The 17,250-nt window shown below is 38.6% G+C and overlaps 1 protein-coding gene across 3 annotated transcripts in view; it reads right to left on the bottom strand.

Annotated features, from left to right (window-relative positions):
- Window positions 1-17,250, bottom strand: part of DCC (DCC netrin 1 receptor) — a 985,342-nt gene that overhangs the window by 624,103 nt on the left and 343,989 nt on the right. The gene's annotated exons all lie outside the window — the stretch shown is intronic.

The raw sequence follows: 17,250 nt of genomic DNA, 5'->3' as shown, positions 1-17,250 counted from the left end.
GGGCTGTTTCCAGCTCTGCATTCTGATTATTGTATCCATGAACATTTTTAAAAAATCCATTCAGACATGGTATTTCACTAACAACGACAGCAATAAAAAATCAACTCCGAACAAGGTGGGAGAAGTTTTTTACAAAGCTCACGTGAGTTTTAAAATAGGTAAGAAATCCCGCTTGCAGAAACAAGTCAATAAAGCTACCACCTAAAGTCCCAAATCCCTAGTGAGTCTTAATTTCCATCTAAATGTTGCTCACGAGCCAGGAAATCTAGGTGAATATTATAGTTGGATTTTTTTCATAAATATAAGAAATCAACAGAAAGAATAGAAAGCCATTTAAGAATCTGGAGAGGAGGGAACAGGTACAATTAGTTTAAGTACATTCTTTTCAGGGCGGGTAGCATAGCATTTACCAGAAAGCTTGGCTGTTGAATCGAAGACTTTGACAAGGTCTCAAAAGGTCATTGGGCTCACCCTTTGCTCAGACAGTTGAATACCTAAACTCAAGTTCAATTATCTGCAATTTCATTTTCAATGATCTCTGGCACTAGGGATTCTACAATGTTCCCTGGTATCTTGTTTTCAATATTTAATCATTCTTAGAGTCTTAACTGAATTTTCTTGCTTCCATTTAATCCCATTTCCTCCTGAATCCTGTGTAGATGGACACATCCTTGTAAGAGCCCCTCATTCTTTGAGGCAGCATTTAATTTCTTTAGAGACCCCCCCCCCCAAGTTATGTTTTAGCCTCATTTTTCACAGTATAACAATCTCAACTTCATTAGCTTCCTTAACTTTTCTGGAAAGGGAATCATTTTTGTTGTACTTTGTGAAAATTTTCCAGTTTTCTATCATTTAAAAGGCAAGCATCTAAATTGTTTATAATCAATGTTCTTATGAAAGACTGACCCATACCAGCTCCAATGGACAGAATTATTCCTAGCTTTGTAAACTCCACTTTCTGGTGATGATAAAGCTGAACAGCTTCTCATTGTTTCTCAATAGTGTTATCTTCCATGTTCCCACACAACCAATCTTTCTAAGCCTTATATTCACAGTATCTCTGTTATGCTACTCTTTCCATTGAACCTTGCCCATCATTCACTGTCATACACTCATTTCATCTAACTAGGGCATTTACCCCCAAAAAGCAGCTGGAATCTTGCTCAAGTTAGTAAAAACAAAAACAAAAACAAGACAACAGTGAGCATTGTGTCTACCATAAATTATAATGGAAAAAAATCCCAAAAGACACAGCCTGGCCCCCTCCCTGTCCAATGAGACCCTCCTCCCCTCAGATCCTTTTAGTGTAGACAACCTGATTATTCCAGCCCATTCCTCCAGTGGAAAGTACATCACATTGGGAGTCTAGGTATTTAGCCATTGGTCCTGGCTTTATTACCTAAAGATCTGTGACACAAACAAGCCTTTGAAATCTTCAGGACCTCAGTTCCTTCTGTAAAATGAGGGTGTTGAACTAAGATGATCTCTAAATTCAATACTCAGTTTAAAAACTTGCAGGACTAGAATGGGTTAAAGACATCCATCAAATGAACGCTGCTCTAAGCTTACTGAGCTGCACACTGAATTTGCTATAAATGGCTCCCTCGTGTCTACAGGATATCCTCCTTTACAAGAAAAGAAACATAAGGTAGTGAACAGCTAGCTTGAGATACACCAAGAATGAGAAAGCAGAAGGAAGTTCTAATGTCCTTAAATGTCAAGATATTTCTCTAGAGTAATACCTGCAATTTCCATACAAGCAGCACGAATAAGGTAGAAATAAATTCAGAATTCAAGACCAGGCAACTACATTAAAAAGCATTTATTGCTTTTTTGTTCTTCCTGAGGCCTATATTTTAAACAACAACCTCATATTGAACACCTTATTTATGTCACAGAACACATAATATATTTAACGCAGCTGTTTATGACAGCATGCTAATGAGCATATGTGCCCATTATCACAAATAAATAATCCACTTAATCTGAAACAAGGAGGTTATGACACTTTGCAGTGCGGTGAGTACATAATTTAGGAAAGTTAAATAAAGATTCACTTTTCTTCAATACAATTACCCTTGCAGTTTGCTGGCAATTTGAGCTTTTGTACTCCTTATAACAATTATATTTTGAATAAATGGCTCTGGAATAAAGGTGCCTCATTGCTTTAGGTAACTTGCATTGGTTTATGTCATTTTTTTTAGAAAAGATGGAAGTGGACCCAAGCACATATAATCTATTGAGAAATAATAGGTATTATTAATGATCCTTTTTTCAGAGTTTTAGCCCATATTAGGTACAAGTGGCCTCCACTACCTTGGGGACACACACACAGGCTTAAGAAATGTCTCACTGATACATGACACTGACTTCAGCCTAGGCTACCCTCCTCCCTCTTCTCTTAGTACTAGTTTCTCTTGGAGGGATTTGCCTACTATATCATACCTTATAATATGAAATAATTTTATCAAACTGTTTCATCAAAGAATCAACATGAAATCATCTGATTTAATGCAGGAACAGAGAAAGACAGAAAGATGATAAAACTGAAGAAGACAAAGAAGTAGAAATAACTTTTAGAACTCGTAGCTCAAAAAATTGTGGCTGGAATTCAGGCAGAGTTTGACAAGGGTACAGATCCCCTAGGAAATGAGTAAAAGGAATAGTTGGACAGCAATGGAAGAATGCTGTTGAAGAGTAAAAGGGAAACTACCTTCTTTACAAGTTTACAGACTATTTTGCATTGGAATAAGAACGGTGAGAATTTCATCTAGAAGAGAGTCAACTGGAGAAGTTTTTGCTTTGTTTTGGTTTAGTTTTATCTTAAAGATGCCTGTGGTCATTCTGTGGAACCCTCAAATAGTAGTATTTCTCATCCTTGCTTCGTAAAAGAAGCAATCCTTTTGACCTGCTGTAAAATTACATAAGGCAATTATGCTTGGAGAAATGTACTTGAGAGTACCAAATTCCTACCCGCTAAGAAACTTGTACAGCTAGGTCTGAAATCAGGATTCATGGTAAGAATAAGTGACCCTTTCTCCCTGTAAATTTTGGCTTGGGAAAATTCCTAAGTCTTCTTTGGCTAGGATTTAGGCATAGAGCCATATATGCATTTAACTAATTGGTATTATTTCTTATCTGTGTCCGTGTGAGAAGAAGTAATCAAGTACCAGACTGGCCGTAGGCATTCTTCTTCTTCTTCTTCTGAAAGATGGCAGTTTATAAGCAGATACCAACATAGCAAAACCTTCAATATTTTCCTAATGAAGAAACAGAGGAAGATCTACTCTTAAGAAGTGACCCAAAGGAGAAACATTTACATTGATTTGCTTCAGTTTTGTCGAACATGAATAAGCATCAGAGAGAACACTGATAGGGACATTCCAAGTTTATATTCATTGAGTACCCAGAGATAGAAAAGATCCTCAGTGTATTTTAGAAACTCGCCAAAATGACCAAGCAAACAGCAAAAATGTTTCCATAAGCTTAAGTCCCTCTGTGCTTGGGCTCGTTGTCATATTCATGTCAATTTCAAAGGCCAGTCACAGAGGCAGACTAACATAGAATGGATTTTTTAAGGTATGACATTTCATCTACAATATCAAGCATTGTTAACTGTGAAAAATAATTCCCTGTGGAGTCAGAAGTTCCCTTCCAAGTCCAATATGTAAAAGCTTCTGGTTAAAGCAATAAAAGCTAAAAATGAAATTTATGAAAAGTCGCATGGAAGTAAAAAGAAGCCCCTAAAAATATTTTAAGATTAGAAAATGTCATACAAATCCCCACAGAACTTGCTATGCATAATTTTATCTCTTGCAAATTATGAAAACTTTCACTTTGGGATGCTTGGAGATTCTGCTGTTCCCCAAGTTCATGTAATCAACCCAGAAAATTCTGCCATCATTATCTCCTCTTAGAAATATATTCCACTGCATCTCCTTCTCTAGTGTTAAGAAAGAGATCTCCAACGAAAAAAATTAAAACTATTCTGTGGATGGTGAAATAGAATCCATTTTCAATTAAACCAAGTTCACTTACATGTGCAATTACCATTTTGGACATCAGCCCTAGCAAAACGTTTAAAATCTTCTCATTATGTTTAACTTCTGCCACTTTAATTATATGTCTTGGTATAGGCCTATTTGGGTTCATCTGGTTTGGAACCCTCTGAGCTTCTTGCACCTGGATATCTATTTCCTTCTTTAGGTTTAGGACCTTTTCAGCCATAATTTCTTCAAGTATGTTTTCCATCCCCTTTTCTCTTTCTTCCCCTTCTTTGACCCCTGTTATGTGTAGATTGACACACTTCATATTGTGCTATAGGTCTCTTACGTTGCTTTCATTTTTTTTTTCTTTCATTTGTTTTTCTATCTGCTGTTCTGACTGGGTAATTTCCATTGTTCTATCTTCCAGATCACCTACTCGTTCTTCTGCGTTATCTGGTCTGCTACTTACTGCCTTTAGCTTGGCTTTCATCTCAGCAATTGAGTTTTCTGATTTTAATTTGCTCCTCTTTCTAGTTTCTGGTTTCTTTTTACAGTCATCTGCACCTCTATTGATAGCCTTTCTAAAGTCCTTCAGTATTTTTATTATCTCCTTTTGAACTTGAGCTCTGGTAGACTGGAGAGGTCTATTTCACTGCTCTTTCAGGATTAATAGGAAGTGGTTCCTCTGCTTCTTCATTTTACTTATGTTTCTCTGACTCTATGAATTTAGGAGTAACAGTTATCCACTGCGGGCTTGAAGGACTGTTTTTATGTGGGAGCATCCCTGGGTAGTGAGTGTGTGTCTAGTATTTTTGTTGCAAAGTGTGTTTTTAGTATGGCTGGCGGCCATGTCTTTTCTGCATGTGTGCTGGCTGTTATCCCCTCGACTGGGGATGCAACTGGTGTTGTGGTGACCAGAGCCTGCCCTGGATGTTGAGCAGGGCCTCTCTTCCTTGCTCTGTGGTCGTCTGATTGAACATTTAGCATGCTCCTTGGAACGGTTTTGGTTATTCACACAAAGAGCTGTCAAAAGATTTCTTTTCATCAGCTGCAATAGCTACAGTCCTCGTGCAAAAGAAGTTTTGGGAAATATACTATTTTTTCTTTATCAGATTACATGTCTTTCATTACATTTTAGCTCCACATATAATTATAGCCTTTTAAAGTATTTGAATTATAAACTCTTGTCTGGTTGACCTACCCCTCAGTCCAGTTTAGCCTCTAGATAGGCGAAACCATAAGCACACTCACTCTGCCAGAGCCTGGAGGTGTGCTTTGTGTGCTTCATATTAACGTAGAACATTAATTTGAGTCAGCCCAGAGCGAGAAAGTGTATCTCACCAAAGCACCAGAACCAAGGACCACAGGGGTTTCTGTGCTGTATCAGTGTGTTTTTTAATTTTTTCTACTTTGTTAAGAGATATGGTAAAAATACTTGTCAGAAGATGTGGTCCTATCTTTAAAAAATTATGTGCATTCCAGCCCTTCTTAGAGAGTAACATTTTGAAGCCATTCAACTTCAGGAAAAGTTTTCATTACTAACATATGGAAATCAGAAATGAATCAGGTTTTATGGAATTTACTCCTGAATTTAAATAATGCAAAAGAAGACTTAACAGGAAGAAACCCAGGTGCATGTTACTATGGGAATTTATTAAGTATCATTAAAATGTAGGGAAATGATGGATGAAAATTTAAATGAAAAATTTTAAAGGACAGTTCAAGTTTTTCCCCCCATTAGAGACACTAGATTCAGCAAATAAAACTTAAAGACATCAGGTATATCTGAATTTCAGATAAACAACAAATAACATTTTTGTATATACACGTTTAAGACAACAAATGCTTGTATTAAATGAACAATGTGTAAGATGTATCTATGCTAAAACATTACTTGTTATTTATTCGAATTTCAAACTTAACCGGGCATCCTATATTTTATCTGGCAACCCTAACCCCCATGAAATTGCTTCCTTGAGGCTATGGCAAAAGTAAGCAAATAGTATACTAATTCATATCACCCTTCTCAGTTTTGACATGCTTACAAAGCGTGAACTCTTGGAAAGCTACCATGATTGAGTCAGAAAACGTGATTTTAGTGTCAGGACACTTGCTGACCTAGTCCAACACAACCAAATATCCGTGCAGAAAGGTTACTAAACCCAATTTGTTCTTAACACAGTGATCCTTCTTTGTCTCTTGCCTTTACAAGACAGGGAGCAAAATTCAGGAATATAAACACAGGCTGTGGAGTTCAAGAAGTAACTGTCCCAGCAGAAATCTCTTCGTGAGCCCACACAGCGGCTCCGCATCAGACATTCTGAGCACATGGCATCTTCCACAAAGCAGTGGCAGCTTTGCTGAGATCTGAGGTTTTTATAGGGCAAGAAGTGTGTGCCCCAGGCAACTGTCTGAGTGTCCTCTGGCTAAATCCAATGGTAAAGAAAAGTGATAAGGGCCGAGTTAGAGCAGGGGAGTAGCTTTCTCATCCCTCTGCTGTTTCGAGAGCTAAATCTCTAAGAGCTGCGTGATACTGGGCAAATTGTAATGGGATCTTTTTCAGCTCAACAGGTAACACAGCCTGACTTTAGGTTATCATTCCCTAGGCCTCATGCAAAATTAACACTTAAAAGAGAAACTTTGATGTGCTGCTTAATCTGCCCTGGGTTTAAACCTTTACCCGCCTCTTAAGCTTGCTTTCCCCTCCCTTGTGTTTTTCATCAGTCTTTCTCAAAGTAGGAGGATAGACTGCTTTTCATAAATGCAACTGTTAAGTGGATCACTGAGAAAGGTTATTTAGGGTATTTAGAAAAAAATACCAGTTACTGGTACCAAGTGCATAGGAACATTTCCATTGAGATGACAGTGAAGAGTGGACAAGCATTGGAATGCCATTGATTGGGACAGAACCTTATTTCTAATCAAGTTGCCCATATTTACTATATACAAGAAAGAACATATAGATATAAAACCAAATTCATAATCCTGCTTGCCTGGCGATAGCCACTGTTAAAATATATATGCATTTCCTTCTAAGAAATTATTCATTTTTTGATTAATAGTAATTTGCTTTTTCTATTCATGTGGTTGTAAAAATATTAGAGAGAGAGAGAAGGAACAAGAGAGAGATTACATTCTGGTCTCCACCTCTTCTCTTCTTATGAGGACTCTAAAATCCCACCTAAACTCAATTATCTCCCAGAAGTTTCACCTCCAAAAACAAACTGGACAGATGAATCTGTGGGGGAGCTAGGTGGAATGGGGGTGGCACAAACATTCAATCCATAACCTATGAAGAGCAAGTATCTAGGGGAAGAAATTTGCAGGGAGACAAGGCCTAAAGGTCACAGGGACCTGGGAGACAAGCAATAGATCTTTGTCTTTACTCCGACAAAGATGGAAACCTAGTGAAGAGTTTTGCTCAAGAGAGTGAAAAGGTCCAACTTAAGCTGTAAAACAGAATTTCTGAACAGGGAAAGATTTGCACACACACACACACACCCAGCCCCAGAGGCATTTGGTAACATTTGGCAACTGGGAAGGGCGCCACTGGTTCAGAGTGGGAAGAGGCCTTGGGTGCTGCTACCTACCCTACCATGCACAGAACATCCCTTTGCAGGAGAGAATGATCTGTCCCAAAGCATCAACAGTGCTGAGGTCGAGAAATCTTTCAAAAGGATCATTCTGGTTACTGTGTTGGACAACTGGGTTCACAAGAAGAAGGGAAGGCAGTTAGGAGGCTAGTGCCACAGTCCGGGTGAGAGATGACGTGACTCAGGCTAAGTACCACAATGGAAGTGATAAGAAATGGTCAGATCCAAGAGCCATTTTAAAGGCAGAGCCAACGGGGTTGCTAATGGATTAGATGTGGGTTGTTCAAAAAAGAAAGGAGTCCCGGATGACTCTAAGCAGATCAATAGAGCAACCTGTGTAATTTACATGCAGAAAAGGCACACTGTCGGTTGCAAAACCAAGCTCTCAGCACAAGGGGTCAGGAGACCTGAGTTCTTTGTCTAATTCTGTTGCTCACCAGCCCTCTGAGTGTGATGGATTCCCCTGAGAATCCATGAACTCATCAGTAAAATAAGGGGTTGGACTGGATAACTTCTAGATGTCCTCACCTCTAATATTATGAAAGTCTGACTTCACAGGTATTAACGTTGCTACTTACAAAAAAAATTACCCTCAAATTTAGGAAGAAATTTGTTATGTGAAGAGATTTGCTATAATCATGCTGTGATCAGTTTATCGCAGACTTCTATGAGACAAAGGGGTGCAGTTGTTGAAGGTGCCAAGAGATCAACAGCCCACCTCATTATCCGTAAAATAGAGAGACAGTCTCATCTTTTCTCTTAAAGATAAAAGCCTGCAGAGGTCACTGTGCCAAGGAAGCACAGGCTGCTTTATTACAATTCATGAGAAATGAACTATTCATCTTGCGGAAACTGCTGTTACAAATATGAAGGATTAATTCCGTAAAGGTCTGACAGGGCCAGGGAAAACCTTAAAAATTCAGCAAACCTCATGGTTGACATTGTAGCATGAAGTCTGATGGCAGGACCCATGCTGATAAAACATTTGTGTTATAATGAGTCCAATTTTTTTTCCCCAAATGGAGGCCAAGCAGTGATTTTTATTAAAATGTTCTCAGTTTTGTCAGGATATTTATTGCATCCTGTCTCAGCAGAAAGGTGATGTTCTCCTGCTCAGTCCACGAAGGACCTCAAGAAGGAAAACGCACAATGATAAGAGAAGCATCAACACTGGAACTGAGAGGCAGTGAGCTTTAAACAACTTCCGAGTCAGCACTTATTAAAGGACCCACACAAACAACTTGTTTTGTGCAGTAGTGATAAAGGTCCAGGGGGAGATGACTTGGAGAGCAAGATGAAGTCCCTTCAGAGGTTCAAAACCATAAGGGGAAGTTTGACCTCCATTTATACAACATATGTATGACCTATGTGAGCTTCAAAGATGAAGGGATGATATCACTGTCCCTCACCTTTCAGTTAAAAGATGAAGAAATACACGTGTGTTTCTCACCTAAAAAGAGCTGACTGTATGCATGAGTTAATTCATGCAATTTGCAGCAACGTTCTCGTTAGAGCTTTCCTAGAATCCAGTGGTTATTACCTTGGACCCAGCATGCTAGCAGGAAGGGATCAGTGTTGAAGGCTCAACACTGTTGTGCCCAAACAGTGGCCAAGGAATGACTGACCCCAGCATATCTATATATTTTTAAATGCATTATTCAAATGCATAAAATCAAGTTGATATCTGAATGTCTGGAATGCCACCATTGGGTATAATCTGGAAAGTTCTCTAGACTGAATCGTTCATAAATCCTTTGGTAGTCAAGTCCTACTGCAGACACCCAATAAAACATGGGGTGAAGATTTCTCTAGGAGCTGGAAACATTACATTAAAAGTGACTCTCAGTCCACTTGATTTCCAATATGGTGTGACATCCAGTAATATCTTAGAACTAGTTATAAATCTTAAGCTGATTAAATAGTAAACATTAACTCTCATCAGGCTCTCACTTTACAAAATGGGTAAGTTAGACACCGGCCTGTGCAGATAGAAAGTCACACTGAGTATCAGTGACAGTCCCACCAGCTTTTACAAGTGATAGCTCTGTATTCTACCTCTCCTGTGGCTCTCTACTTTCTAGCACATATCATATTTATGAGAACTTCTTTCTTATTATACTACAACCTCCAAGGGAGCAGAAATGAATCACGTGTCTCTCCATATCCCACAGCACTCGGTAGCCCTTATGTATCTCAGATGTACTGAATAAATATCTATTGGATAAATAAACTTCTGTAGACAAAAATAAGAGTTATTTAGGAAAACTGCCTTTATCAGTAAAAGAAAATCCTAGCAGAGGTTAAAAAAAAAATTAGACCTAATTCTCTTAGTTTGGCTATAAATGATGAAGATTGCTCAATATTATTGTCAATAAAAATAAAAATAATCAATATTTGCATTGATAATATTTCCTTGAATATTCTGAGAATGGGCTGGCCAATTTTTTTTTTTTTTCTGTTAAGGGCCAGAGAGTAAATATTTTTCAGCTTTATGGGCCAAAAGGCAACACTGAGTATACTCTACGGACACTTCCATGATGATTTAAAAGGCACTCATTTAAAAAATGTACAAACCATTCTTTAAAAAACAGGCAAAGGGCCTCACTGGCCCTCTCTCCGGGCTGGAGTCTTTGACCCTTATTATCAAAGGATGCTGCTAATGATTCACAGAGAAGGAGATTCAGGCTGGGAGCTGCCCCCTTGTGCTAAACTCACCACCCTCCAAGCTGCATTCCTCTCAGTAATAGATTTACCAGTTACAAAATCTGAATCAGAATATTTGGCTTATAGGCTGTGCGAGCGGGTGAAGTTTTTCATTACAGTCGTTCATTCATTCATGCATATTATTAAACATCTATGAAATGTCTGTATAGCTCCCTAACTACCTTGGTTCCTCCTCTTGTCTAGTTCAGGACCACAGACTTCGTACTCCATCCTCTCACCCTTCTTCTCGCTGCCTCTGGACACTTCCCGGCCTGTCTCACGTCCCTGCTCCCTGCTGCACCTGTTCCAGAGGCTTAGCCGACAGGGCTGTCAGGGATTCTGGGGAAGATGCATCCTTCTCATTGCTGACGATGTGCACAACACAGGCTATTATCACAGCATCGTTTACTAAAAAGCCCCAGAGAAAGGGAAAATGGTCTTGTTAGGTTCTTTCATCTTACATAAATAAACACTCAAGGTGAAGGGAAAAGCTATTTCTTTTGGTTTCTTATTGCAATTAAGCCAGCACCGTCTAGCACACGCTGCTGCAGCCCAGCAGCGTTCTTCATGGGCTTTAAAGAGGCTATAAAATTTCAGTTATGCACGATGAATAAATCCTAGAACTCCACAGTACAACTCAGTGCCTAGAGTTAACAACGTTGCATTGTATACATAAAAATCTGCTAAGAACGTAGAGCTTATGTTGTGTTTTTAATCACAAAATTTTTTAAAATTGAAAAAAAAAATGGAGGGTGGGAAGAAACTTTCGGTGGTAATGGATATGTTTATGGCATTGATTATGGTGATGGTTTCACAGGTTTACACTCATCTCTCAGTTCATCAAGTTGTATACATTAAATAGGTACAGATTTTTGTATGTCAATCATATTTCAACAAAGTAATAAAAAAAATAAAAAAAGAGGTCTGGGTAACTCACAGACATGAAGAACTAAGGGCTTGGCGTAGTGTCACCAGTGGTGACTTGTGGGTTCCCAGGGCTGTTTAGCCAATTTTTACCATTCCTGGGCAACTTTCTGTTCAGTTGCTTTTCATGTATTTATCTTATTTGACCTCTAACAAATTCCTTTCATTAGGGATTTTATGTCTCTAATTAAAAAAAAATCAAAGCAAAGAAATGATCTTGTGTGTCTCTATTTAGGAATAGCAAATGCCTTAAATTTATTTAAGTAATAAACAGCAGGTTGCCTTGAATGATAGAAACTGTAATCCCACTGAGAGGTCAAAGCGTTCCTATAAAACACTCCAATGTAAATTTGCACACAATTCTCAGATGAAATGCGAAGCTGAGAGCAGGAAATATGCTGTATTTACTGACTGTGGTACATGAGTCTCCATCACAAATGTGGGCTCCCATATAATGCATTAACTGGAGACACTTCTGCTCCCAACAACCCGTGTTCCCAGACAAACACGTCTACTTCTCTCATTCTGTCCCACGTGTGGGTTCTCACTTAATGCCTTCAGCTCTTTTAACGTCCTATTACCTCAAGATCAGAATAGCCAGGGACTTAACAGAAGTCACTGGAACATAAAAAAGGTCACTTTCTGTTATACAACATTTTGATTTGTATGATATCTGCCAGGACTGCAATTTTCAAAACCGTAATTTGTATACACATTAAATCACCTGAGCCAAATCAGTTACCATCTTTTAATGTTATCAGATACATAACTTCTCTCTGCCCTTTTCAATTCTTTTTCTCTCCAGTTAAAAAACAGCATGAAAAATATACTCTCACTATTGCACAGCCAGGAGAATGAATAACATACGTGTGAAAATAACTGATAATGATCGAACTCACTTACAAATACCCATCATCCTTTGCAGAGGGTGGTCTTGGGGTTGGCATTGGGGGTTATTCACCACCTTAAATCATGGGCCAAGTTTGCATTAAGATTTGTGGAAGGTTTGCATTGTAGTTTACAAACACTGTGTTATTTCTTTCTCTGCTTATTTTTTCTTCTATTTCTAGTAACTTTCTTAGAGTTTACATGGAAGACTCATTGGATCCTGTAGGTCAAGGAGAGATTGTTATCTTTATTTTGTAGTAGGGAAAAGAGCTCAGAGAGGTCACATAGCTCAGAAGAGTAAGAAGAGGTAATAAAGTCTAGATGTGTCTTAATTTTGGTCTAGGACTCATTCTGTATCACCTTCCTGCTCCCTATGAATGTCCTTTTTCTCACACCGTATAAAAAGTAGAATACATAGCCAAGTTGGGGGAGGGGGCAAACCAGCTCAGAGGTGGGACAGGCAAAAACACATGGTGTTAATCGAAATAGTTGACATAGACTCCCCTTCAGCTACTGTGATTCCAGAAAATCCATCAAGTATGGTTTCTTTTTTGGGCACTGAAACTTTTTGGTTATGTGAATACGTAACCTTCGAAGAGAGACGGAGTCAAGGATTCCATGATACCCAAAATCACTTGGTGTAAGGTGGTTTATCAGACTCTAGATATCATCACTTGGTCATAGAAGGAAGAGCCTGGGGTTCACACAGTGAGCCCTGGCAGGACAGGGGTCCGGGATGGCCTAAGAAGGGCCCACTGGAATGCCATTGCTCTGCACTTCCATCAACAAACAGAAGACCTGGGCGCCTCTGCATGAATGGGGTGGTGGGCAAATACCAAAGGAGAAAAACCTTTGTCTATTTTATTTTCTCCTTGGGGTTGTCCCTCCATCACAAAAATATGGATTTATCCCACATAGCTGGATCCTTGAAGAACCAAGACATTGGTCATCAGAATTTATAAATATCATACCTTTTAAGTTTTGATTTAGCTCAGAGAATTTGTATTGATCTACCACATATATTAACACAGGATTGATTCCTTTCAAAGTCAAGAATTATGCCTACAGTTTTGTTTAAATCCCCTTCCCTGTTTGTGTTTAGCACTGATGAACACAAAATAGATAATAACAAAGAAGGGCTGGCTGGCATTAGTTCCAGGGCAGAAGAATATCTTTAACGTGTTCAGTGAACCAAAGAGGAATAAACGAAACAAAGTGAACATTCTGAGATGCTTTTAGTAATTACTTTCCATTAGGTTCAAAGCTTGCTTCACTAGCTGCAGGATTCAACTGGATTCCATCATTTACGGGCAAGCAGGACCTGAAGAAGCTCAGAGACAGACTCTATAGATTAAAGTCTTTCATGGATGCCTTGGGCATCTCCAAGATAGTAACGCAGCTGGTGAAGGTTTTAAAAGTAGCTTTTAGCTGAGGTTACTGTTGAACATCAGCATGTCAACTGTTTTCACCATTAACGTAAAATAAAGAAAAATTTAACAAAAATGTATATAACATGAGGACACTGTACAATTTGGTTTTTTTTTAAACTAATTTCTAGCTAAATCACTGGTGTGATCACTAGGGTAATCATGTATTTTTTAATATAAATAAGAAAATTTTGAGACTGAATGGGGACTCAATTTATAATCATGCCAAGATAATGTGCATAAACTAGAACTGTTTTAGGCAACGTGGGATGCCTAAACCTGGTCTCTGACCCATCACTATTTTAAAGATGACACAGATCTTCATACTTACACTCTTTTGAAATCTGTTTATTTTTATCTGATAGTAAGAAATTTTGTCAGACACTGGAAGCATTCAGAATTAATTCCACTGAAATATAGTATGTGCATTTCTGTCTCTGAAATGTAGGATATATGATCATGCTTCTGGATTTTTAGTTAAATCTGGATTTAAAGAGACTAATTGCCTCATTCTCATCTAAATGTTGGGTACCCATTAATGGAAACAACTTTGGGTGGAGATAAAAGGCCCATATTTATTGGAACACCCCCTGGTAATAAGTGGAAAGGGATGACTGCAGGTTCATCATACTGGCTTCTAGCTGGAAATAAACTGAAGCCAAGTGATTAAAAATGTGGTGGGTCTGAGTAAAGGGGACTGTGAACCAAAAACTGTCACACTTCCCTGTCGGTCTGCAAAGTGACTATGAAAAATGATGCATGAATCACAGTAGAAAGGACCACGGCCACTTAGACCCTATGAACTCCACTAGCTTTGACTATGGAGAGCAATGGCAGAATGAAGCATGAGAGCTGGGACCATAGGTGAGAGCCCTGCTCCATCACATTCAATGAGTCACAACTCTGTGCCCTTTTGCTTAATAGTGGTGGGTTCAATGCTTTGACACAGATAAATATGTTCAGGAAACCATTCTAGTCAATGCTGACATCAGCAACTAACAGTTTAGCACAGCCATAGCTAAAAGCAGGAGGGGGTGGATTATAGCAGATTGACTTGAATTTTTGGCTGCATTAATTATTAATTCATACACAATACTTTTTGAAATTTACATAGTACTAATGGATCTTCATTAGACCACATCAGGACAGTGTGCAAGTAACTACTAGATCATATAAACACTAATCATTGAAGCTTTTCCTTTATAGGAGGGAAGAACGGGGGATCAACACTTAAACCCATCCTATGATAGAATTTTTAATCAGCTGATGAAATTATTGTTATGTTGATTTTAGAGAGGAAAAAACTGAGGCTAAAGTCTATGATAAATTATATTTTGCCCAATGGATGAGTATGAATTTGAAATAATATCTTTGACTCCAAATTCCACTTCTGACAGTCAGATTTATTTCTCTGTATTAGAAGCCTACAATTTTTTTTTTCTGTAAAGGGCCAGATAGTGAATATTTTTGGCATGTGGAGCAACAATTCAACTCTAATACTGTAGCAGGAAAGCAGCCACAGACAGTATGAAAAGAAATGAGCGTGGTCACAAATGTCCACCCTGCCCCTTGCTTCCAAGTACTTATCAGAAATAAAAGCAAAAAAATAATAAAATAAAATAAACAAAATAATAAGCAAAATTATGCAACAGACTAATAGCTTAGAATATATTATAATAATGCCTCTGTAACACCTCCAGTAAATACATTCTGGATTCTTGTCTGTTTGGCATCATTTAACCTGCTCTTTCAAAGCCTTTCCCCACCTTCCACCTCCTGGGTAGCAAATGCTTTAGTTCTGGCACTAGGGTTCTCTTCTCAAAATGCCATCCAGCCCCACCCTTCCTGGCTAAATCTTACTTTCTAAACCCTTATTTTTTCAGCTTCCCATTTAAAAAGTCTATTCAAAATAGCATCACCCAGTGGAAGGGAAGATTCAAAAACTTTTACCCACGTGAAGGTATGATCAGCTAAAAAAACTCATCGTGGCAACCTTACGTTAACTGCAGTTCAGTGAAGTCTCTTCTGAGTTAAATCCAGTAATCATTTGTTAAGTCTCTCTGTTAGATACTGGGAGTGGGAATGTTTCTAAAGAAAGCAGGGTGCATTGAAAGCCATAAAAAAGATTTAGGCTGTAGTAAATCCACTCCTAAGAAGCTATATCAAGGAATTCGGTGGAACAAAAATTGCCCCAAATACAAAAAGAAAAGCTCATTACAATGTTTGATATCATAGCAAATCTAGCTGTATCAAAACACATTAACTGTCTAATACTGGGGAAATAGATCAGTAAATCACAAAACAGAAATACAGTGACATATGAGGAAATAGTCAACATGATCACCATGCAGACCAGGAAGAAACACAACAATAATAAGCAACTCATTGTGGTAGATCTGTGGATAACTGGTTTGAGGTGAAATTCCCTTTTCTACCTCAAATAATGTCATGAAGTCAACCACCGATCGCATATGAAAGACCATTATGTTGCATGAACGTTTCAGTATGAGCCTAATGCGCTCTGCACAGGTATAAATACTTGTATATGTAAAGAGGAAATACTCTGTGGCTTCCTCATCCTACATCCTTTTACTGGAGAGGAAGATGTGGACTGCTGAACCCACAGGATGGACAAGACCTCTGTCACATGCCTGAAAATCCTTCTCACAATTCTCAACTGTACCACCTCTGAAAGACACGGACAGGCTCTTTCTTTTCTGTGCATTCTTTTCTTTCATTTTGAAGCCTTCTCCCTCATTCCTCAGAGGCCAGTTAGCAATGCAATAAATTAATTTGTACTTTGGCGTGAACTCTTTAATCCTTTTTTGTTTCTCTCCCCTCCCAATCAAACACACACTCTCACATTTGCATGTATTAACATAATGAAACATTAATTACACAGTGTCTAGGATAGGACAAGCAAAGCACTTCAATCAATCTCAATAACTTGCATCAGGAAGGTGAGAAACACTGCCCAGCCTTATCAGGACCACATAATAGACACAAACACAGGCTCAGTGTCTGTTGTGGGTGTGATTTATAACCAACATCTGAAAACAAAAAGTAGAAAATTACAAGGAGACTAATCAATAACAATTATCTTAATGATAGATGGACAAATTTTACTCTTTTGTTGGGGAGTATTGCCAGTCTAGTGGCTTGTTAGCAATCAGGGATAAAGATTAAGCAGACTGCCCGAGAAAACCAATGAGATCTGAAAATGTCTAATTCCTGGGGTGCAAAGAGTTGTTACATTACCTGATTTCCCTCAAGAAACTGTGAGAGTTCATCTGAACGAGAGAAGGTGTTTTCCAAGGCCTCCTGCACGGCTGCCTCCTAACCCTTCCATAGTTTAACTGGTCTTTGTGGTCTCTCCCCACACATTCATGTGCATCTGTTTAAGAAGGTCTGAATGCCACTAGGGTCAGCCTGCAGGGCCACACTTCATGCTAAAGGCCAGCATGCGTTCTGAGTGATTACTGGTAAGCTGTGCCAGTTTCTAATCATGCAAAAACTGTTACACAAGGGTACCAAACTTGGAACCCAGTACTCACAAGCATCTTCAATATTTTACACACTTACCAAGATTTTTTTTTTTTAATAAATGTCAATCATGGTGACACACATGTATTTGGGTCCAAAGAAGCCCCATTCTTGTTGGATTTTTTTCTCTTAGAACCACAGAAGATTCATAATTAAAAAGGAAAAGGGGAGAACTAAGGATGCTGT

This window comes from Camelus bactrianus, chromosome 30 (assembly GCF_048773025.1).
Source record: "Camelus bactrianus isolate YW-2024 breed Bactrian camel chromosome 30, ASM4877302v1, whole genome shotgun sequence".
NCBI classification, from domain to species: domain Eukaryota; kingdom Metazoa; phylum Chordata; class Mammalia; order Artiodactyla; family Camelidae; genus Camelus; species Camelus bactrianus.
The sequence above is the reverse complement of the archived record's forward strand: the minus strand, read 5'-3'. Positions and strand labels throughout refer to the sequence as shown.